The 24711-nt window shown below is 48.5% G+C and overlaps 1 protein-coding gene across 5 annotated transcripts in view; it reads right to left on the bottom strand.

Moving 5' to 3' along the window:
* RACGAP1 (Rac GTPase activating protein 1) overlaps positions 1-2869 on the bottom strand; it is a 29211-nt gene extending 26342 nt beyond the window's left edge. Inside the window, exon 1 of one of the 5 annotated variants that reach the window (XM_086713438.1) lies at positions 2736-2869. The gene's annotated coding sequence lies outside the window, so the exon portion shown is untranslated. Of the gene's footprint in view, positions 1-2709 lie in introns of all 5 variants that reach the window. The other 4 variants (XM_086713440.1, XM_086713442.1, XM_086713436.1 and 1 more) reach the window with 4 other exon arrangements.
* Positions 2870-24711: the final 21842 nt, after the last annotated feature.

The raw sequence follows: 24711 nt of genomic DNA, 5'->3' as shown, positions 1-24711 counted from the left end.
ACCCACATGAATACTCCTTTATTTCTCTCCCTTTATTATTTAGCTCCATAGCTAGGAGATACATACACTAATGTGAAAGGAAACAAAAACAAAGTCATATTGTACTACATTGCTTTGCAGCTGTAAAACAGCTGTCACTTTTCACTACAGAGGCAGCTGCCTTTTGGGAAAGCTGAAATGATCCCTGTGTGTAGCAAGGAAATCAGTTTGTGGAGCACTTTAAACAAAAAGGTGCTAGAGAATCTCAACTGTTATTGATGAGAAGCCCCAGAGGTGGAGAAGTCACTATGTTACAGATTCCCAATCTGTGAGTATCCCTAAGGGAGCAATTTCACATCACCAGAAAAGAGTCTCAGCTTGATGTGATTGCTTTGAGTCCCCAATTTAATTTCAATCACCCAGCCAAGAGACAGACATCGTCCTTCAGAATAACAGACTATTATAGATCTTAACTGCAGAGTATCCTGGGAAAAGTCTCTATCCTCTTCTTCCTCCTAGAAACAACATTATTAAGAGACCTATACATCACATTTTAGATGCATCAAGGGTGTTAAATATTGTAAGACAAAGCAATAGAAGGTTGTCTGAGTTTTCCAGGAAAGAGTTTTAATGAAAAACATCTCAGGAACATTACTAAACCTGGAAATTCTCAAGAATTCAGCAATACAGGTTCTCCCCTGCCAAAGAAAACCATTCCCTAAGACAGTCTCAACACTGTAAGATTCTTTCATATGAAAGCATTTCAGAGCAATTCCTCTTCCCAAATGTCCAGCTTCTGCTTCACTATATCAGAAGTCTCTACCCAACTGCCAGGCAGAAGGAATATCTTGAAACCAAATGTTCTTAAGAGCAAATCAATTGCAGAAAGAGTAAACAGAATGTTCTCAGTCCAACATGAATGAAGACTAAAATAAAGAGATGAGTTGAATTATTTCTTAGAAAATTATTACCAGTTTAAGATACTAAGTTTTCTTTCTTGTTTTTTTTTTTTTTTCTGATTCTGTAGATTCTTCCCATTCTGCAGTTTCATTCTTCAAGGTCTAGTGTAAGTCTTACCAATTTCACTAAAGCATTCCCTAACAATTTCAGTCCAAAATTGTCTCTTTATTATCTCTAACACTCATTTGGCAGATATAAAACACTGCATCATACTGTAAATTTTCTAAGTTCAAAACAATGTTTTTTTAATAATGAAACTAAAACCTCATCACCCTAAACAATTACAAGCATCTCCTTATCTAATCTTTGTCCATTATATACTCATATTTCATAATATTGCAATCATAGATTGATAGAATTTTGTGTTTTGCTCTCCTCTTTCATGTTTCCATTAAGTTACAAAAAGTTTATTAGCAATTATTTAACCATTCTCTTCTTTGGGTATTCATGTAATTTCCAGTTTTTCTGTTACATCTACCTGTAATCCCTTGCATGGTTACACCCTCACCTCCTGCAGGGATTTATTCAAATGCCATTTTCTCAGTGAGGTCTTTACCCAATTTTCAACTGTAACCTATCCCTCCAACACCTCTGCTTTGTTTTCCTCCAAAGCACTTATCTCCATCTAACATATGTATATATTAACTTATTTAATTGTTTGTCTCCCCAGTAGTTTAAATTCAAAGAAGGCACAGATTTTTGTCTGTTTTGTTCATTGCTGAGTCCCTGGTACCCCCAATAGTGCCTGACAGTTGGCAAATAACTAATATATATTCACTGAATGAATGAACATTGCTGTGAACATTTTTTTTCTTCAGGTGGCTGTATTCCTTAGAATAGTTTCCAAGGCTGGGATGACTATATCGCAGGGTAAAAAACCTCTTATAGCTCTTGATAAATATTGCCAAAATATCTTCTAAAAGGGCTATACTAATGTAAAGTATAGTGTAGAGGCCTACTAGATTCACCACAGTTTATCTTTTTAAGTTCTATCGCCCCATATAAAATGCAAGCTCCTTTAAGACTAAATAAGATTGTCTTGTACTTATATTATGCACTGAATAAATACGTGAATGATTAAGCTATAGGAAAAGCGCCTTCTCAACACTTTCACGAAGTCGAAAAGCTCACCCCACACACTCAAGAGAATGATAAGGACACTTCCTTTAAAAAAGGAAAAAAAAAAAAAAAAAAAAAAAAAAGGCTTATCTTCTCACTCACCCCGCGTCGCTAAACACTCCTTCTGCCTACGAACGAGTGCCAGCGAAGAGAAATGTACGTGAAATTGCAAAAGTAAGGCCTCGTTGTTCCTAATTAGGATGGGACGGGCAAGATGTCATTGCCTCCGCCCACCTACCTAGATAACACGCAGCCCACAAGGAAGAGGGGCTCCGCTTCAAGCCACCCCAGCCTCTCAAATACCAGGGCTTCCTCCCTTCCAAAAACCCATGCTCCTCCGAAGAGAATGGGAGTATTACCCCACCCACTCCCAAACTCTGTATTTAAGTGAAAGTCACTTCTTTGGGGGGTGGTTCCTGCCCAGTTCAAGCCATCACCTCAAAAAGACGTCCCCGGCTTTCCGCAAAACACAGCGGCGAGAAAGAAACCCTCCACTCCCAGCCACCGCCCCTTCGGGCCACTGCCTCCCCCGGCCGGTGGAGACCCTCAGAGGAGGGGCCGTAGGTGCCGGCCTTCTCCCCCACCCCCGCGGTGGCCATGGCTCACCACCCCAGATGCTCTCCTACCACAAACCCAGAGAGTCAGACGCACTTGCTCTCGCAGCCCCTAGCGCCCACCTGGCCGGTTCCGCCTGGCCCCCACCTGGGCCGCCTTCCACTTCCCTCCGCACCTTATCCAACGGCAGAGCAGCAACGCGCCTCCGGCTCGGGTTTGAAATCCTGCACCAACCAATCACAGAGAAATTTATTCCTCTACGCTGCGACGCACGCCTCAGCGCCACGGGGTTGGGGAGGGGCCAGGACTGAGCATGCGCATGCTGCCAGGACGACGCCAAAGGCAGCCATTTTTACTAAGGTCAACAGGGGGCGGGGGCGTTGATTGGTTTTAGGGATTTTTTTTTTTTCCTTCGGAGCCGGTTCCTGAAGCCATTCTGGAGACCGTGTTGACTAAAGGCAAGTGACACTCTGTGAGTGCAGAGTATGGTTAGCCTCTCTGTTTTCCCCAAACAGGGAACTAGAGCTTTTGGAAATTATCAATTGAGCAGTGTCACGTCTCGCAGTTGAATTGGAAGAATTCCGGAAGAAGGTAGAACAGTCATTTGTAACCATATTTATTGAGCTATATAATGCCTTCATTCATTGATGCGTTCATCCAGGGTTTCACTTGGCACATATTTATTGAGTGCGCCTAATTCATAACAAGCGCTCTACTAGGACTTGGAAAAATAAAGATGATATGATCTCTGCTTTCCAGTAGCCAAGAATGGAAGAAACAGCTCGGGGGGGGGGGGGGGGGAGATAAATGCAAAATAAAAGTACTATAATTCCATTTAATAAATGGTCATTTAGAACTTGGAATTGTGCTAAGCACAGAGCTTTCATATTTTTTCATGCAGACTCACAGTGTGAAATAATTTTACATTATAACCAAGTATCACAGAGATCTGCTTATCCTTACTACAATGTAATGTACTCTGAACTTTTCTATTCTCCCTTTATTCCTGCCTCCATGTTGGTTGTCTCTATGTCATTGAATTTATTATTCAGTATTGAATGGCTACCCACAATTTGAAAAACTACTGGCTAACACATACAAAAAACAGTGTGGTTTAATGGAAAGGTCACAGGTTTTATAACCAGAAAACTTGATTCCATTTGAACAAATACCTTTGGAACCCTTTTGTGCAGTAGGCATACCACAGAACCGGTTGCATTATCACTTTTTAACCCTTCGGTACTTCATGTTCTCCAACTATAAACCAAAAATAATAGTATAACCCCTGGGCGCCTGGTGGCTCAATGGGTTAAGCCACCGACTCTTGATTTTGGCTCAGGTCATGATCTCACAGGTTCAGAGGCCACCTTGGCCTCTGTGCTATTGGCACAGAGACTGCTTGGGATTCTCTCTCTCTCTCTCTCTCTGTCTCTGCCCCTCCTGTGCTCTCACACAAGTGCATGCACTCACACTCTCTCTTTTTAAAAAATGTTTCTTTTTGAGAGAGTGTGCAAGCAGGGGAGGGGCAGAGAGAAGAGGATGGAGGATCTGAAGCAGGCTCCACTATTTATGACAGCAGAAAGCCTGCTGCGGGGCTCCAACTCATGAACCAGGAAATCATGACCTGAGTGAAAGTCAGATGCTTAACCAACTGAGTCACCCAGGTGCCCCAATAAACTTTAAAACAATATATAAGGAAATAATAGTACTATCCCTATCTCACATGTTTATTCCCAGATCAAATGAGAGTGTGTGGAACACTATCAAAGTTTAAACTTTGTAAGCTGTAATACTAGATTGTTACGAATGTTATTTTGTTTTTATTTTTTTAATGTTTATTTATTGTTGAGAGACAGAGTAACAAAGCATGAGCAGAGGAGGGGCAGAGAGAGAGGGAGACACAAAATCCAAAGCAGGCTTCAGGCTCTGAGCTGTCAGCACAGAGCCCGACGTGGGACTTGAACTCAAAAACTGTGAGATCATGACCTAAGCCAAAGTCGGACCCTCAACTGACGGAGCTACCCAGGTGCCCCTGTTATGAATATTATTAAGGAAGGTATGAAGAAAGGAAATATTGGCTGTACATGTATTTTCCCACTTAATCCTCCTCACAACCCTTTAAAGTCAGGAGCACTCAATGATTGCATTAGTTTGTGCCACCTTAGATATCTATCATACAAGAAGTATGAGGGCACAATATGTGTGAAGTGCTTTAGAAGTACAGAAAAGGAAGCAGTTAATCCTACCTGGGGAGTGGGAGTGTTAGGAAAGCCTACAGAGACTTAATATCTGAGCTAGTACTTGAAACGTGAATAGGAATTTACCAGATAGAAGGGGGTGGCACATTCCTAGCAATGGGAGGATCCTGTGACCTCTCAGGAATGAGTCATGTGTATATTTAATAAATACACAAGCAAACAATTTATGGAGGTTTAGGGCTGTGAAGGAACATTTCCCTCAACACGCAGGTGATGGGGGTTCAGTGGGCGTGATGCCTTCTTAGGCAGCTTTAGCCTGAGGAGGGGATGAAGCAGCTAGCAAAATATGTAGTGACCAGACTAAGAAGGGATTGGACTTTGTCCTGAAATAGACACAATGACAAGACAATGGGGCTCAGACTGACTTTGACTAGGTTTGCATTTTACATGGGTCATATGCTCAGCTGGCTTGGAGGATTGTCTGGAGAGGGAAAAATCTGAAGGTACAAAGACTCCTCCTGTATCATTAGGGAGAGAAGACATGAGCTGAATTAGGCCAGTGGCAGTAGGGATGGAAAGGAGGAACAGATGGGAAAGATATTCATGAAATGAAGTGCATTTATTAAATGATTGGACCTAATGATTGGAAAAAGAGAAGGGGGGCGTAAAATGATTCAGCTTCTCCCTCTCCCTTTCATCCCTTATCCAATTACTGAGCGCAACTCTTAAGTATCTCTTGTGTGCGCACACTTTTCTCCTTCCTACCGTCACCGCCCGAGTCTAATTCAGTAGTCCTAGCCACCAATGAAATTGTTTACCCCTCACTTACATTCTTTACACCCTGAGTGATCTTTTAAAAATGCAACTCTAGGGGCACGTGGGTGGCTCAGTCAGTTAAGCATTTGACTCTTGGTTTCCACTCAGGTCATGATCTCACGGTTCAGGTGTTCGAGCCCTGAGTCGGGCTCTGTGCTGACAGCGCAGAGCCTGCTTGGGATTCTCTCTCTTCCTCTCTCTGGCCCTCCACCACTCGCGCTCTTTCTCAAAATAAATAAATAAACATTTTTTAAAAAATGCAACTGTCATCATGTCTCTGTCTCATTTAAAATCATTAATGACTTCAACTTCCTCCTCAGTAAAGACCAAAATCCCTATCAAGGCTCCCCTAACCTGGCCCTAACCTGGCCCGGCTGGCCCCTGGAGCTGCACTTCTGGACACTTCTAGAACTTATTTGCACTTCTGCCTCCACATCCCCACTGCCTTTTCACCTGGCTAAGTTCTACTCACCCTTCAAGGGCAGCTTAAGAGTTTTGCCTGTTTCAGGGGCACCCGGGTGGCTCAGTCGGTTGAGCCTCTGACTTCGGCTCAGGTCATGATCTCATGGTTCATGGCATCGGGCTCTGTGCTGACAGCTCAGAGCCTGGAGACTACATCAGATTCTATGTCTCCCTCTCTTTCTCTGTCTGCCTCTCCCTAGTTCATGCTTCACCTTTCTCTCTCTCTCTCTCTCTCTCTCTCTCTCTCTCAAAAATAAATAAATAAACTTAAAAAGGGAGAGAGAGAGAGAGAGAGAGAGAGAGAGAGAGATTTGCCTGTTTCGGGAAGGTCTCTGAGGCCTGGAGCCATGCATTTGCTAGAAGTTCCCCTAGCACCCTGTTCCACCCCCCTTTCATACATGTCACCTCATGTGTACATCTTCCTGATTCTTCTAGTTACCAGTTATATGGCCTTTCACAGGTCATCTGTGCCTTTGCTCACTCATCTATAAATGGAAATCATAATAGTACCTATGCAGAGTTGTTTAGAGGAATAAATGAGGTATCATGTAAAGCACCTAGCATAGTCCCTGGCACACAGCAGGTGCTCAGGAAATATTCCCCATCTTCCCTACTAGACTATAAACTCGCAGAGAACAAGAGATGGTACTCCTCTAATTTACTGCTATATTCTTGATTTTGCAGCTCTAACAGGCATCTGAGTGAGCAGAAGTGAGTTCAGTGGGATGGTGGTAGCCATTAGGGTTGGAGACACTGCCCGCCTACACCTCCCACCACCCAAGGCACCACCACCATACCCCCCACCCCCGCCACCCCCGTTCCACTTAAGCCCCTTTTCCTGCTGCACCAGCCGGGTGAGAAGAAGGCACAGAAAAGGTGAGAGAGAGTGGGGGGCGGGGCAGGGAGGGAGGGTGGTTCTTAACCCCCTTTCTTCCCAAACTATAGCTCTCTGGTTAGGGAGGCGCTGCACCTGTTACGGGAAAAGCGTGAAAGCTGGTGCCAGAAAGCATGGGTTTGATTCCCGGCCCTGCCACTTATTAGAGGCGAGATCTGGGCTTGGTTATTGAATCTCCTGCTTCCGGAGTCTCACTCGCCCGGGTGGTTCCGCGGTGCCAGCGAGGTAATGGCTGTAAAAGGTCCTCTGCCTCCTAACGCGCCGTCGGAGGACGCGTGAGCACCGGGACTGCCGCCCTCCCAGCCCGAGGGGGAGGGCGGTCACCTGAGCCTGCTCCCCCGCCACCCCCGCCGGCCGCGCCGCCGCCTCGCGCCGGGAGCCGCTAATGGGATTTATGCTAATGGCGAGGACTCGGGTGACCGCCGGAGCGCGCCCGCGCCCCGCCGCCCCCGCTCCCCACCTCTGCAGGGCCGGGCCGCCGGCCCAGAAGTCGCAACAGAGCTACTGTCACCGTGGGTCACCGGGCGGCCGCAGAAGCCTGGCGCGGCGGGGCGGGGAGTGGGGGGGGGGGGGGGGCGGAGAGCCGGCCCCTGGCTGCGGTCCGTCTAATCACACTCCGGTGTTCGTCTTCATCCTTTCGCTTCGTCCCGGTTTCTGCCTCTCGGTTCCTTGTCCTTTGATCTCCATCTCTAGAGGTCCCACTCCCTACCTCCATTCGAGAATTCTTGTCTGTCAGTTAAACCGTGATGTGAGCACTTTCGCGTTCCAGGCAGCGTTTCTAAGCACGGAGGTGGGGTCCAGTGTGGTATAAAGAGGGCGGACTCCAGAGGTTGGGATTGTGTTCTGGGGTTCAGGGAGAGCCAGCCCCACTTCTGGCTGAGGATCAGGAAAGTCTGCCTGGAAGAAGAGGCATTTGAGCTGAGCTTTGAAGGATGCATAGGATCCCAACGGGGAAGGGAGTAGGAAGTGACGTGGTCAGGAAGTGTTCAGAGAAAATGGAGAAGTTGATCCAGTGTGGCTGAAAAGCAAGGATCTTGATTGGTGAGGAGGGGTGAAACTGAAAAGAACTTTGACATCACAGTGTAAGGGACCTTGGAAACCATGCCAAATTAAGTTCAATTTGATTCTTCAGGCACTAGTGAGCCATTGAAGGTTTCTGAGCAAATGACAGGCCTTACTTCCTGTTTCTCTAAAAGAAGCAGCGAAGTATAGCGGTTAAATGGGTGAGCTCTGGGGCTATACTGGCCCTGGTTCAAAGTCTACTTCCATCACTTACAATTTATGTGATGGGCAACTGGACTTCTCTGTGCCTCTATTTCCCTATCAATTAAACTGGGATGAGAATGATAGTATAAAGCGCTGTTGAAAGGATTCAATGAAACAGTCTTTGCACTCTCAGCACGTTGCCTGGCACATACTTAGTGCTCCATAAGTATCAGTTATTATTTTTTTGTGTCTCCTTGTCTTCCTCTCTGGACAACTCATCAAAACAAAACAAAAACAAATCTTCCCAAGTCCATGGTTTCCCCGCTTCATGCCCAGGAATCACCCTCTCACAATGAATCAAGTGTTGAACTAAATCAGACTATAATAGAAGCAAGGCCCCTTTGGAAACACACCGCTGCCTCTTCTAAGCATCCAGGAACCTTGCTTAGGGGAGGGATGTAGTTATTGTACTGAACTCGACTCCACCAGATTCCAGTCTCTTTAAAAACAGAGACCACGGCTCATTCAACCCCACTTTGTCCCATCTCTGACAACATGCCTGACCTTCAGTAGGTCCCTGCTCTATACCAGGGGTTCTCAAATGTTAATATGCATTAGAATCCCTTCCAAGGTTCTTGTTAAAACACATTACTACTGGTTTGGGGACCACACTTTGAGAACCACTGCTCTAGAATAGCGATTGAATAGGAGAGGGAAGTACCTGGTTCTTTAAAAAGACCAGAAATTTATGTAAATCATAGCAATACCAATTCTACTAATGGTGAACCCTAAAAGTCAAGCCAAGAACTAGTTCTCAGTAGTCAGACTGCGAGTCAAATCTGGGCCCTCTCCCTCTTTCTTCGATTTCTGTTATCTCCAATGTTAAATGAGAATAATGGAACCTACTTCACAGGGTTGATCTGATGATTAAAAAGGAAATTACAGGGGTGCCTGGGTGACTCAGTTAAGCATCCGACTCTTGATTTCAGCTCAGGTCAATCATCTCATGGTTCATGAGTTTGAGCCCTGCATTCGGCTACACACTGACAGTGCAGAGCCTGCTTGGGATTCCCTTTCTCTCTCTGCCCCTCCCCTGCTCATTCTCTCTCTCTCTCTCTCTCTCTCTCTCTCTCTCTCTCCTCTGAAAATAAATAAATACACTTTTTTAAAAAAAAGGAAATTATAGATGCAAAGTTCCCTTCCCCGATCACTTCGTTATTTACCCAGAACTTCCGCACACATTTCATTAGATCCTCCCAACAATCCCGGGGGGGGGGGTGATAAGAGAGGTATTATCCCCACAGAGAGGGGGATGCTCAACTACTAGTTCCCTCCCATTTCACAGATGAGAAAGCTGAGTCGTAGAGAAGTTAAATGACTCGTCTAGAGTCTGTGCAGCTTGGGTAAATAGAGGAAAGGGCTCAAAGCAGACCAGGCTGCTCCTCCCCACTTTGCCCTTCGTTTGTTCTTGTGCCACCTCCTTCCCTTGGGTCCCTCTTGCAGCTCCTCTAGGTGTGTGTTACCTGAATCTGAATGGTAAGAAGACAGGGCGGGGGCTCTCTGTACCTCTTGGAGACGGTCCTGTTCTCTCGCTTCCCCCAACCCTCTGCCTGCAACTTCCTCCCTACGTAGGCCCCTGTAGAACTGATACTGGCACTCTGTGTGGCAAATCTCTACCCTAAATGCGAATTCCAGAGCAACCCCTCACTACGGGTTTAAACGTGGATTTAAACAGATCTCTTCCTTTTAGCTTGTCTCGTCATCTAGGACATAAGGACTGGTTTCAATCTGTGGTCCCCAAACTGTAGAGCGATCACAGGAGATTCAGCCTCTGGCTCCATGAAGACTCTGAGGACCCTGTCTGTGTGGAACTGTGTAATTGCGGGGGGAAGGATAACTGTGTAATTGTGGGTGCCTGGCTGGCTCAGTCTGTAGAGCATGCGGTTCTTGATCTCGGAGTTGTGAGTTTGAGCTCCACATGAGGCATAGAGTTTGCTTTAAAAAAGTACAACCGTCAGCATGTCAGGATCGTGGAGAAATTTTTTTGGAATGAAAAGTTGGGAAACCGCCGGTCTAAATATCCTCTGAAGGTCCTTGCAACTACCATCCTACGCAGCTGCGCTGGAGATTGGGCTTTAGACCACCAGGGGGCGCTGCAGCCTCACACGATGTGGAAACTGAGGCCCATGGGCCAGAGGACAGTTCCAAACTAGGACAGGGTGGGACCAAGGTTCCAGTCCTGGGTCTGTAGAACACACTGAAACCTGTTACACATAAGGTTCTGTAAGAGAGATGTATCTCCACAGGCAGGGGAGGTAAGGGACTCAGAGAGGACGGTATCCTGTGTCCCAGGCCACTCAGCACTGTGCAGACACCTGTGGTAGTGAGAGGTAATTACCCATCTGGTTGGATCTTGAGCTGCAGCTCCTAGCCTCCCACATAGGATGGGCCTCACATTCCACCTCAGCTATCCTCGGGCAAGGGGAAGGGACTGAGGGAAGAAAAGGTACAGAACAAGGCCCGGATGGCCACACCTCAGGAATGCAGGGAACTGATGAAGACCTGTGGAGGTAGGGAAGCCTTTCTGAAGGTAGAGTTGGGGACAATCAGAGAAGAGCAGGCAGGTCAGTTCAGGCAGGGAGTTCTGTATCAAAAGGGAATAATTATTGCTTGACAATAGGAGGCAGCAACTCAAGGCCAGAGGGGAGGACAGGAGAGGCCAGCATTCTCCCTCCACTCTCTCACCAACCCCCCCATCCCACCCCACTCCAACCCTGCTGAACCCTGGGCAGGGCTCTGACCCAGCTCAGCCTCTCCAGTCAGGAATTTCTTCCTGGCAAGGGCCAGAGAAACCTAAAGAGGGAATTGAGCTCCCACACACAACCCTCAGAGGCTGAAACTCATACTCAAACTGTCAGGATCCAGAAGACTTTCCAACCCAACCTGAAGGTACACACAGACAGGTGCTCACAATGATGGGACACAGAGACTCTGCACCACCCTAGGACGAGCTCTCTCTCTCTCAGGCTTGATTTTAGCAGAACAAATGGAAGACAGGGTGCCTGTGTGGCTCAGTCAGCTAAGTGTCTGTCTCTTGATTTTGGCTCAGGTCATGATCTCATGATTCGTGAGTTCGAGCCCTGTATTGGACTCCACTGTCAGCACAGAGCCTGCTTGGGATTCTCTGTCTCTCCTTCCCTCTGTGCCCCTCCCCCACTTGCATTCTCTGTCTCTCTCTAAATAAATAAACTTAAAAAAAAATAAAAAGAACAAATGAAGAAGCACCCAGAGCCTCCAGCCCCCTTAGTCCAGAACACTGGACCCTCACCCCTTAATGCCTCATTCTTGCTCTAGATGGGCCACCCCTTTCTCCTCCTTGGCCAAGCTCCACTCATCTGCTGTTCCTCTCTTATGTACCCCTGCTGGCTCTAAGCAGCAAATTCCTTCCCACAACCACTGTGCTCTACACGGCCTCTCTCCCTATTTGCCTGGGCTCGGGGTACCAGCCCTGACCCCAAGCTGAGTGTCTCCCGAGCCTGTTCCTTCTGCCCTCCCACACCTCTGGGCCTTCCACGGTGCCTTTCTGAGGTTTGCCAAGCCTGAGTGTTCTTCTAAGCAGAGAAGACCAGAAGGAGAGGCAACCGGAAAGGGCATTCATGTTGGCAAGTCTTCTCTGGGCAGCAGAGTGGACAGAAGGACAGGCGGGGCAAGCCAGCCATTCTGGAGAGGGTGGGCACATCCTGCCTTCCCCCATCTCAACAGGACCACCTCCCAAGCTTAGAATTTTGGCTGCAACACACACACACACACACACACACACACACACACATACACACCAGGCCTATCTGCTCTGCAGAAATATGCTTCCCTGGGGCCCCTAGGGCCTGTTTCCTCATTGCCCACCAAGCCTTTCCCATCTGCTCTCACAGGGGAATCTTCAGTCATGGGTTTGACCCAGAGATCTCCCAATTTTCAAGTCTTACAGCCTTCTAGAGACAAGGCCATACCGAATCTGGGATCATTGCAGTTGCCCCATTTACAGCCCAGCCCCTGCACCTCCCTCCCACCTCCCAGTGCATCCCTCCCACCTCTGTGAAGCCTTTGAGGCTGGGAGGGAGGTCAGAACGGAGCCCATCTTGGCAAAATGAGAGAAGATTAGAGCAATACATTTGCTGTCAATGGCAATAAGGCTGCCTGAACAGGGGAAGAGGAATATTTGATTTCGGGCTCTCCAGGGGTCTCGGCGGAGGAACACTGGCAGAATGCAGCCTCAGGCCTGATGGAGTGGGGAGGGCTGGTCCCAGCCCCAGCCAACTAGGGACCCTGGAGTCCCAGCCCTCCCATCTCCTTATCGACCCCATCCTCCGCAGTCACCTGCAGGGTTACAGCTCCACCCCCAACCCTCCCATCATTTCTCCCTTCCCACTGCCAAACTTGTGTTTCCCCACAGCAGTTTTTCTACCCAGCACAGGGTGATGGAGCAGAAAGAACACTGCTCTAGGGGCTGGAGAGGAGGCCTGGGTTTTAACCCCCCTGCTGCATCTAAGCCAGGGACTTCATGCAAGTCACTGAGCGTCTCTGAGCCTGGGGCGGTGTGGGTTGGGGGACAACGTGCCATTTGGCATCCTGAGGTCAGCTCGGCCACTCACCACTTCAGTGGCCTTGGGTATCATCGCTTCACCTCTCTGAGCTCCCATCCCCATCCATAAAGCGGGGATGAAGCAAATAATAAGGCCTATCTATGTCCTAGGGTTGTGGCTGGTGTCAACAAAGCCTCGGATAAGAAAGCTGTAAACAAGTTTGACATAGCATTGTCTTGTTTCATGGGGATTTGCCATAGGTTCCCTGGCTGAAGGATGGACCCAACCTTCATCCAGAAGCTCCAGAGGGTTCTTTCCAGCCCTAGGATCTTGGCTCTGAGTCCCACTCCCCCAGTTAGTAGAGGGAGTAGTTTCTCTGGAAAAGGCAGATGAGGGTTTTTTGTTTTTGTTTTTGTTTTTGTTTTTGTTTTTGTTTTTGTTTTGTCAAACAGACCTGAACTGAGGAGTCAACTCTCCTGGACCAATTCTGAAAGACATTCTGAAGAGACAGGTGTTTTAGAAGCAACTGGTCAGTAGTGTCTCTTTCCAACCTCCTACCCTCATGTGTACAGGGAGTGCTGCCCCCTGGAGTTGTGCAATGGATGCAAATGAGGCAACTTCTGCCCTGACCCTAGGTGAATAGTCAAGGTGTTCCCTTGACTGACCCTTGACCCTAGGCAGCAGAGGGTGCAGAGAGCCTACAGGATGGAATTCACATCCACTTCCAGGCTGCCTGGAAACACCTGCAGTGTTTTTCATATGCTTTCTGGTCTCTACAACAGCCCAAGAAGGAGGTATAACCAACATGAGGTTGGATAACTTGCCCTTGTCGTATGCTGCAAGGAACTATGACTCAAGTTGGACCACAGCACTCGGTGCTGCCTCCTGTTGGAGCAGAAGGTTCGAGGCTTCCATCCCAGGCCTGGGTCCCTTGGCTGAGATGGGAACCTGGGTGATTCTTTAAGTGGATTATACTACTCAACCGAGGAGCACAGAGAGTGCTTTGGAGAGTGTAGAGCCCTGCACAAATGCATTATACTTTCATGTGCTTCTCTTCTGGTTCCCACTTCATTTGCCACTACCCCGCCCCCCTGCCTGGTCCTCCCCTCTGGCCAGATCTCCTCACTTTATTTTCCATCTACTACATCAGGCTCATTCATATCCTCCCCTCCCCACTCTGCCTATCCAGATCTCACCCATCCTTTGAGGCCTCCATGAAGTCTTGCTACCGTGCAAAGTGGCAATAAGGACAGACTTTCTTGACTTACTATTCACCTTTCATGAATGTGTCCTGGTCCCACAAGAGAGTCCCTAAATGATGCTCTGAGGGCCTTAGGCTGTGTCTCCTATCTCTTTGTAACCTTGGGGCTTGCATAGAGTCTGGTACATACTGGGTGTCAGGAAAGCATTTATAGCGGGAGGTGATGATTGTGGTGGTGGCGCTCACGATAGAATCCACATTTGGGGTGGGGGGGGGATGGTGGCAATAGCTGTAGTGGTAGGTATGGCGGTGAGTTTGAGAGCGTGCTGGTGTTGGTAGCGACGGTGGCGATGTTGATGATGTGAGTTTGAAGATGGCGGTAGCGATGGGGATAATGATGGTGATGGTGGTGATAAGAGGTGGTGGTGATAGTGGCCGTGTAAATTACCTGTGGCTGCACGACAGATTACTCCCAACACGTAACGCTTCAAAACAAGACACATTTGTTCTCTCAAAGTTTCCACAGGTCAGGAATCTGGGCGTGGTCTAACCGGGTGCCTCTGGCTTGTTTTCTCATAAGACAGCAACCAGGGTGTCGGCAGGGGCTACAGTCTCGTCTGCAGTCTCTACTGGAGGCAGATTTGCTTCCGAACTCACACATGTGATCGTTGACAAGATTCAGTTCCTCTTGGGCTCTTGGACCTTGCTGGGTGTTGGCCTGAGGACTCCCTCGGTCCTTTGTCACATGGGCCTCTCCGGAGAGTAGCTGGCAACATGGCAGCTTGCTTTCCCTGATGCAAGTGAGAGAATACCCAGGACAGAAGCTACAGTCTCTTTGTCGCCTAATCTAGAAGTAACATCCCATCACCTCTACTAAATTCTCTTCACTAGAAGCGAGGCATTAAATACAGCCCATAATTTAAAATGTTTTTATTTGGGGGCGCCTGGGTGGCTCAGTCGGTTGAGCGTCCGACTTCAGCTCAGGTCACGATCTCGCGGTCCGTGAGTTCAAGCCCCGGGTCGGGCTCTGGGCTGACGGCTCAGAGCCTGGAGCCTGCTTCCGATTCTGGGTCTCCCTCTCTCTCTGCCCCTCCCCCGTTCATGCTCTGTCTCCCTCTGTCTCAAAAATAAAAATAAACGTTAAAAAAATTAAAAAAATAAAATAAAATGTTTTTATTTGAGTATAGTTGATACACAGTGTTACATTAGTTTCAGGTATACAACAGTGATTCAACTTCTCTATGTGTCATGCTGTGCTCACCACAAGTGTAGCTGCCATCTGTCACCATGCACTGCTAATACAATATCGTTAACTATATTCCCTATGCTGTGCCTTTTATTTCCATGATTTAGTCATCCCATAACTGGGAGCCTGTATTTCCCAGTCCCCTTCACCTGTTTTGTCCATCCCCCTCCCCCCTCCTTTCTGGCAACCATCAGTTTGTTCTCTGTATTTATAGGTCTGATTCTGCATTTGTTTTGTTTATGCATTTGTTGTTTTAGATTCCATATATGAGTGCAATCATATGGTATTTGTCTTTCTTAGTCTGATTTATTTCACATAGCATAATACTCTATGTCATCCACGTTGTCGCAAATGGCATATCGCATCCTTTTTTAAGGCTGCATAATATTCATTATATATACATATATATATACACACATATATATACACACACACACATATACACACACATATATATACATATATATACACACATATATATACACATATATATATACACACACATATATATACACATATATACACACACACACACACATATATATATAAATGCATATCTCACGTCTTTATCCATTTGTCTTTTGATGGCCACTTAGGTTGCTGCTTCCATATGTTGGCTATTATAAATGATGATGCAGCGAACATGGGGTGAATATACCTTTTCAAATGAATGCTTTTGTTTTCTTTGGGTAAATAACCCATAGTGCGATCATCGGATCATGAGGCAGTTCTATTTTTAACTTTTGGAGGAACCTCCATATTCTTTTCCACAGTGGCTGCACCATCTTGCATTCCCACCACCAGTGCACGAGGGTTCCTTTCCCCCCACATCCTCACCAACACAAATACAGCCCGTACTTGACAGGATAGGATGATACAAGGGCATGAATGCTGGGAGGCAGTGGCCACTGGGAGTCACCTTAGAGGCTGCCTATTACAATGGCTATGGCGGTGATGAGATGGTAGAGGAGGAAAGATGGAGAAGTACAATCGTATCAGGGATGGAAGGGTATCAGGGAGTGGAAGTATTGGTGTCCGTAATAGAGTTGGAAAATGGTTCCCCCAAACTAGATCTGGGCAGAGGGGTACAGCTGACTGGAGCCAGATATACAACACCCACTCTCCTCCACCACACTCCAGCCTCATCCCAGGTCCAGGCCCATATCCATTCCCCTAGAGTACTCCCTCCCCATTGCTTTCTTTGCCAATCATCCCCACCCTAGGCTGATGTTCTCCTTTAGGCAATTAATGAGCTAACTAATGGCCAAATGGAGAGCAATTACCACCAGCAATCAAAGGAAAGAGGAAGAGAGTGGTCAGAGGCCCAAGGGAGACAAAGAGGTGCTGCCCGTTTGGGGGCTGGGCTGTGGTTCTTGCGAGGTGGGTAAAGCCATCCACCCGATCCTATACTGAGTCCTCATGTCCTTGGTCTCCAGCTCCACATTCCCATAGGACGACGGAGCCCACCACCGCCATCCCTTTATCTTTCCTCTCTCAATTCTTCACAAAGGCTTTAGGCTAGAGCTTCGCTAAGCCCAGAGCAGCCCATCCTCTCCAGTCCCCCTGCCTCTACCTCCTGCCTCTAATCTCTTCCTACTTCTGACTACCTGCCTTTTCTTAAAATCCCCCCAATATTTCCCCTGTCCTTTGATAAGCACAGAAGGGGCTCATCTTTTCTGATGTCTCATACCTTCCATGGCCATCACTAAGCCCCCTCATCCTACCCCAATGCCAAGGCATTTAGGTCTGGTAAGCCAAAATAAAGCCTATTATCCGGAAACGTCTCTTTAAGCAGCCAGGTGATATTGGGTGCCGTGGAGCCAAGTCCTCTTGCAGTAGAACCATCAGATTGAGTGACAGGGGTAAAATAGATTGGGAGTGAGGAGACCAGGATTCTAATCCCAGATTTGTCACTCACTAATCATGCCACTTCTATTCAATGTTCTCATCTGTTTAATGGTGGTAGTTGGAGGTGGAGGGTGGATCAGATGGCCTCTAAAGACCCTGCCAGTTCTGAAGTTCTCGGATGCTAATTCCCATGAGAAGGGTGGAAGTTGGGTGGAGGATGATAGCCAGGCTAGAAGGCCAAGGACTACGTGGCTGACAGAATAGTGTCTGCTTGCAAAGGACAGTGAAACCTGGTCATAGTAGGGGGTCTTCACTCCGTGCACTGTAGGGCCCAAGGCCACCCCAACCTTCCTTTCCTGTATCTGCCCAGGCTCCCCCCCCCCCCCCCCCCCCGCCATGCATGACCTTAGAATTGCCAGCTTCCCTCTCTGGCCCTTCATCAGCATGTCCAGACAGTCCCCATCTGCCACTTCTGTCTCTAAGATATCACTCACTTCTTTTGTTTCCTTTCTCCTCCCCCGACCCCCCGCTACACGCCCATACTGTCCCCACCCTAATTCAGCCTTTGCCCCTTCTCTCCTGGACCTCTGGAGAAAACACACCTGACTGTCCTCATGCCTCCCACCTCCTTGGTCTGCATGACACCTGTCTCTCCTGGTTCTTCTCTTTGACCAATCCTTCTTGGTTCTCTTTCTCTTTCAGCCTCCTTTCCTTCCGTCCTCCTGTCCTCCCATCCTGCTGTTCACCCCTCAAATTTAGGTGAACTCCCTAAGGCTTTGTCCTTGGCCATCTCATAATGGTAACATGATAACAAAAGCAAAAACAACTAGGATTTAATGGTTCTTACATGCCACAAAGGGCCTCCACATGTATTTTTATTTGATTCCATGAGGTAAACTATTCTCTCCCACTCAATGGAAGTCAATTTTGCCTTCACGGAGTCTCTGAAAACTGTCCTTTCCTTTTGATTTCCACTGCCACTGCTTTAAATCAAGCCTTTAATGCCTTGTCTTAGACCCTTGCTTCAGCGCCCTAGCTGACAATAGTGTAGGTCTTAGCGGCCGATGAGAAGGGAAGGATGTAGTTCCAGTTAACCAATTGACCAAGGGCTTTAGACTTAGCTGAACCAGACCAGGCCCCACTCAGAACACAGTAGGCTGTACTATAAAGATAAGGCACTCAGAAGTAGAATCATTCGGGGGAAAAGATTAGGGTCACAAGCAAAAATTCAGAAATCTGTGATTGGTCTGAGCATAAAGAGGACAGTTCCTGATGAAATAGGTGAAAAGCTGCATGATGAAGTCCAGGAGAATCTCTCTGGAAACTCCACCGTGCCAGGACCTTTGTGACTGGTCCCAGATCAACTCCAGGCAACCCAATCGGCACCCTCAGCCTGCTGGAGTGGGTAAACCTTGACTCTTTAGTTTAAGTCAGGAAAATCCTACCTCAGGAAGAAAAAAGAATAAGAATAAAGAAAATAATATTAGAAATACTGAACAAAGACATTTAAATTCATGATATTGGTTTCATAGTGGGCTTTTGGGGGGGGGGCAATCGTTGTAATATTGTTTGTTTTGTCTGCTTTTAGAGATGTTGAAAGTTTTTAAGAAAATCTGCTTTATGAAGAGTCTAATTGACTTCATTTGCAGTCAAGGTTTAAACATATGGGGACATACGATTTGCCAAATTCATAAGTTTTTGCATTATTGGTTGTATAAGTAGTATGAAAATATTTAGGGGAGGGGTACCTGGGTGGCTCAGTCAGTTAAGTGTCCTATTCCAGCTCAGGTCATGATCTCACCGTTCAGTTCATGAGTTCAAGCCCTGCATTAGTCTCTCTGCTGTCAGCACAGAGCCCGCTTCAGATCCTCCGTCCCCCCTCTCTCGCTGCCCCTCCCCCCATCTCAAAAGTAAACATTTTTTAAAGAGAATATTTAGGGGAATGTTAATAATTGGATAAAGACTAATAAACTGGACATCAAAGTAGAAAAAATACGGAGTATTCCCCTCTATGCCCCAAAGTGCCTGAGACATTAAAGAATTTATCATCCTAAACTTCCCATCTGTGATTTCTACGGTCTTCAATTAATTCCCATCCTCCTGCCAAGACTTCCGTGTCCCCATTTTCTCGTCTATGAAATGGGATAATATTACCTACTCAGAGGGTAGCTGTGGGGATTGAGAGAATTCCTTCCAGAACACTTAGAACAATACCCACCACACAATGACTCAGTAATGTTGCCTATATTTACCCTCCCCCAATACCACTTGATTATGCCACCTCCTTCTCAAAACCCTTCGATTGTTCCCCAGTGACCCCAAACAAATGGAAGCTCCTCCACACGTCAAGAACCTTCCTGTCCTCACCTCTGCCTGCTTCCCAGCCTTGGCCCTCACTACTCCCGCTCAGCCACCAGACAAAGTTACCACCTCTTTGCTTTGCTCTCGTCCTCATCATCATTTCTTCCATTTCTTCCTCCTCCTAAAATGTCTTGCCTCCTTCCTGTGCCATGATGGCTATTCAAACTCCTACCCACCCTTCAAAACCGATCTCAAATGCTACATCCTCCAGGACACTTTCCTGGTCATCTTCAACTCTCTCCCTCCTTGGGGCACTATATTAGTAGTTCTCTCCTGGCAAGCATCACATTCTGTCATGCATCACAGTCAATTACTTATGTGTCTGGTCACCCCAGTTAGGCCATACGTTCCTTGAAGATAAGACTCACTTCGAATTGATCTCGGGGAACACATGGCAGCCTTGCCCAGGTCCTGGTGTGTAGTAGGTGCTCAGTTCACAGATGTTAGATTCTTCTAGCTCCGGGTAGTTGTGTCATCTAAGCAGAGGCCGCAGGGACCTCCAGACTCCCCAGGCCAGGGTCCCCACCCTCGCTGGCCTACACAGACCGTAGAGCACAGGAATCCGAAGGAGCCAACGGTCTGTATGTACCAGGGCCCACAGGGCAGATGGAAAAATGGCATAGCCAGATTCCAGGAGCATGTGCTCAGCTTATCATCACTCTCCCAGAAATTCAACCCCTCAGTCGAGATTTTTTTCGGACTCTTCTGTGCTAGGCCCTGTGTGAGGCACGGCAGATGCTGGTGCCACTTCCCTAAAAGAGGTTGTGCCCATGTGCCCAGAACTCCTGTGTGTACACATATATGTGCCCACATGTGCGCCCCGCATGCCCGAGTCTCTTCTCCTGACAAGCCGAGCAGTCTGTAAGCCCAGGCTGAGAGGGCTGCCTTTTACCCTGTTTCCAAACAACTCCCTTTTCTGCGCCAGCGCCCTGCTTCTCCCTTCTGTTTGCCCCTCGCCTCCTCCTCCCTCTGTTGGGGCTGCCGCTGATGATGAAATTTGGCTTGCAACACCCTCTTCCTCCCCTTCCTACAGGCCTGGGAGAGGATTAAGCCACTGGAGTCTGAAATCGGAAAGATCCCAGCTTCTGCTCCCCAGCACCTCCCCACGCCCCCTCCCCCTCCCCGCCCATGCAAAACCAGAAAATTAATCTCCCCTTCTGCCTGTGATATGGCGGGCTGCATTACAAGCTGGGCGTCGAGATAAAGCGGGGAGCCGCGGGACAGCGGCCCAGCGCAGGGGCCCCGGGTGGGGCCGGCCTGGGAGATAAGGGCCTCCCAGCCCCATGAATTATTCACCGGCACTGCCTCCTCCGGCTCAAAGGCTGCCCTGGGCGCTGAGATTGCACCTTCCAGAAAGGCCTGGGTAATGTGGGAGGAGGGTCCATGGAGAAGGCAAGGGCTGTAGAAGGGTCCTCCTGGGTGGGGGTGGGGGGGGCAGGGAGAGGGGAGGACTGTGCTTAGGTGGGAGACAGCTCAGAGATACAAGTGCCCTGCAGGGCCGGCTGATGCAGAGGGTGGAAGATGTCCCCAAGCCCAAGGAACCCTCAGACCCAGCTATGGCCCCCAGGGATGCTCTTCATTTATGCAACACACTAAACACAATTGAGCAGCTGTAAGTGCCAGGCCAGGTCCAAGTCTGGCATCCTAGAGCTGGAGATGCAGTCCCTGCCCTCAAGGTGCCCAGGATCCAACGCACCTACTGAGTATGGGTGGAACACAGTTGTTCCCCCCTCATCTGCCTTGTCTACAACGCTTCCCCCCTTCCCTCCTGTGGAGCTCTAGACAGCTGCTACCCACTCTGCTGAAGCACTTCACCTTGAGGAGGACCGGAGGACAGACCTGCTTTTAGGGCCACCAGAGTTCACAAAACAGAGACCAAGGCAGCTGGTGCAGCAGGGAATCATAGCTAGGGTAAGGGATTAACCAGGCACGTTTCCTGAAAGAGGAAAAGACCCAGGCACTCTGTGGGTCTTTTGTTTTTCCTTTGTTCACTCTTCAAAGACCCAGAATTTTAAAGCAGGAAGGGACCTTAGTAGTAGTCTCTTCCCTATCTTGCTGTCTCTATTACTGCATTCTCCTCACCCTTTCTCTGTCTCAATCTCTCCTCCCACCTCCCCCTCCCTCCTCCACATCTGCCCTTTTAATCTCTGCCTTGGCCCCAATTTCTCCCCTTTCTGTGGCACCATGCCTTTCTCTGTCTCTCAGTCTCTGCTTTCTCCTTAATCATTTCTTTCTTCTGAAGCCGTGACTCCCCGAATGACAGGATGACACAGAAATTGGGGTATATGATGGAAGAAAGGTGGCCATCTTCTGGCCCCCTTCCCTGGGGGAGGAAAGGAGGAAAAAAGAAGGGCTCAGCATGGTCCTGGATATGCAGATAAACTGCCAAGACCCTGAGAACGCAGGAGCAGTAGCAGTTTGGGGAGAGAGCCTCAAGAGAAACACTGGCACAGGAAAGAGACTGAGATACCCTGAGAGCCAAGGGTTAGAGGTTCTGGGGAAGTGAGGACCAGAGGAGACCCCTTCAAATTACAGCCCGGCCTTCAACCCACTGACTCCTGGAGCCCCACGCTCGAATGAGTGAATAAGGCACATTGTCTTCAAGTTGGAGAGGGAGAAGGGATGGAAGGTGAAGAGGGGCTGGAATGAGAGGAAAACCTGAGAAGGGTGAGCCCCGAAGGATGGAGGAGGCAGTGACTTGGGTGGGGAAGGGAGGACAAGCTAAATGGGGGAGGAGAGAGATCAGAGACAGACCAGAGAAGAAGAGAGGACAGCACAGGGTTGAGGGGAAAGGGCGAGGGTAGCAGAGAAATGAGCGAGGGGTTAAGAGGAGCATTCGGCCCAGAAAAGAGAAAGCAAGTGGGGGGCAAGTTGAGGGTCTCAGGGGCAATGTGGAGCCCGGTGTGGGGGGGGAGGGTGTGTTGATGGGTCCCATCAGCCTCAGGTCCACAGCCCCTTCCCACCCGCCTGCTAATTAACTCCTTAATTGTCTCTGCATTTGCTGAGCTGGCAGATGAAGTGGATGCAGACAGATTGGGGCTTGTGTGATTTCACGCATGGGGGAGCAGAGAAGAGCTGCCTGGGAGTCCCAGGGGGCCTTGCCCCCCTTTTGCCCTCCCCCCTCACACCCCTGTCTCTGAGAGGCTGGAGGGTGCTTCTGTACCTAGAGCAGATGGGGCCATCTGCAAAGGAAGTGTCCGTAGGGAATATGCCCCCATCAGCCTCTCAGCGATGAAAATAATACTTGCTACTATTGGTGGAACACCTACTGTTTACTAGGCACACATTGTTTCATCACTGTGGGCATTAGCCAGATTTTATGGCTTGTGGCAGCAGTGAGGCTCAGACAGGTTAAGTAACTTGTCCATAATCACACAGCACTGGTGTGACAGAGGTGGAATTTCAATCCTGGTCAGCACAATGCCAAAGCTCTGTGTGGGTCCTGGCCAGATGTTTCATGCCAGTGGAGGGAAGAATATTTCCAGGCCCATTTCTCTCTCAGCCCCAGGGGAGAAAAGGCACTGAGGTCTTGGGACTACAGGGCCAGAGAGGAGGGAAGTGTGGACAAGTGTCAGGGAGGAGGCTGAAGGAGCTAGGATCTGTCACATCCTGCATAAGAAGTAGGTGGGTCCAGAGAAGCAGAAAGGAGCAGTGGGACACTAATCACAGTCCTTGGATCCCTCAGGTGTCATCTTGCCAAAGCCAACTTCGCCTTTTCCTCATCCCTGCAACACAAACCCCTGTCAGCAGGACTTGCCCCTCTGCCACTCTAAACTGGCAGCCCTGGGCCATCCCTCAATTTCACTCTTGGCCTTTGCACTAGAGTCACTTGTCAACACATTCATCTCTCCTTTGACACTGGGAGATTTTGAAGGCAGTGACTATGCCAGTCCTCACCATGTCCAATCCTGGGATTTGACACAGTGTAGGGTTGCTGACATGTATAGGGTAAGGATGGGGGGGGTGGGGGTGGGGATCTGTATGGGGATCTATCTCACCTCAAATGAAGACAAAACAATAACAGGGTACTTAGATTATGCATAAGAACTTCTAAGTCTGGGCATACTGAAGGAGGAACCATACTGAAGCTTTGATTCAGACCTGTGGATTCTCCAGATCAAGGTGTCTCAAGACTGGCTGCTATATATTAGAGGTGCTGAAAAGTTGAGAAATCTGGACCCCACCCTCAGAGATTCTGATTTAATTGGACTAAGGTGGGGCCACAGCATCACTTTAAAAAGCTCCCCACATGATTCAAATGTGCAGCCGGGGTTGAGAACCACTCTCAGATTCTGCCCTGATTTGGCTGCACTGGTGCTTTTACGGCAGGATCCAAACCCTAATGCTAATAATAATAATTACTTATTGAGGATTTAGTAGGTACAAGCTAATGTGCTAAGCACTTTCCGTGCATTAGCTTATGTAATCCTCAGAAACTCCTGTGAACTAAATATTACCCCATTTTACAGATGTGGAAACTGAGCTCAGAGAGGTCAAGATACCAGCCCATTCTAATGAATGGCAGGGCCAGTTCTGAAAGCTGAGATTGCCTGATTCACAACTTTTATCTTCCCTCAGACTCCTGAGGCTGTTCGTTGGCCTCGATTAGTCCTTGCCAGCCTCCACCTCACCTCATCACCTTCCTTCCACCCCCGCTGCTCCCTCAATAACATCCCAGGTGACTGAAGCAATTTGCACCCATTTGAGGAAGCTCCATGTGTCACTCAGCCTGCGAGGGTGGGGAGTTAGGGGAATTACAGATGCTCCAAGATGGTCCTCCCCTCCCCTGAAGACACTTGGAATTCAAGAATCCTGCCCCATGCTTCCTCCGGTCCCTGTTTGAAGCCAAACTCCACTCCCAAATGCCCCCTTGGGTTGATTTTAAGTATCTGGAATAGTGCTGCCACCCAGTGGCTGCCCAGGGATATGGCAGCCCTCCAGCACTGTCTGGTGCTGCTGGACAGCTCCCCAACTCAAGACGGGAACCCAGGATCCTCCCTTCCCTTTGGCAGCACCATGCCCAGGCCCCTAGTAAATGGATCCCACTCTCCCTCCTGGGGTCCTAAGCCCACACTGCCTCTAGGGATCTCCAACTCCCTTCTCTGGTTTTTCTTGTACCCCCTGCCCCCCAATACTTCACAACTTCTCATGCAACTTCTTTCCATTTTGCCAGTTCTTCTTATTACAGGTTCTTTCTTCTCACGTAAAGCCCTGGGAACACACCTCTCACCTTCCTTCTCCAGAGCTGTGCCAGCCTGCAAGTGGAGTGAAGGAGTTGCTAGAGA

This window comes from Puma concolor, chromosome B4 (assembly GCF_028749965.1).
Source record: "Puma concolor isolate L17-30 chromosome B4, mPumCon1.1.hap2, whole genome shotgun sequence".
Lineage (NCBI taxonomy): Eukaryota > Metazoa > Chordata > Mammalia > Carnivora > Felidae > Puma > Puma concolor.
The sequence above is the reverse complement of the archived record's forward strand: the minus strand, read 5'-3'. Positions and strand labels throughout refer to the sequence as shown.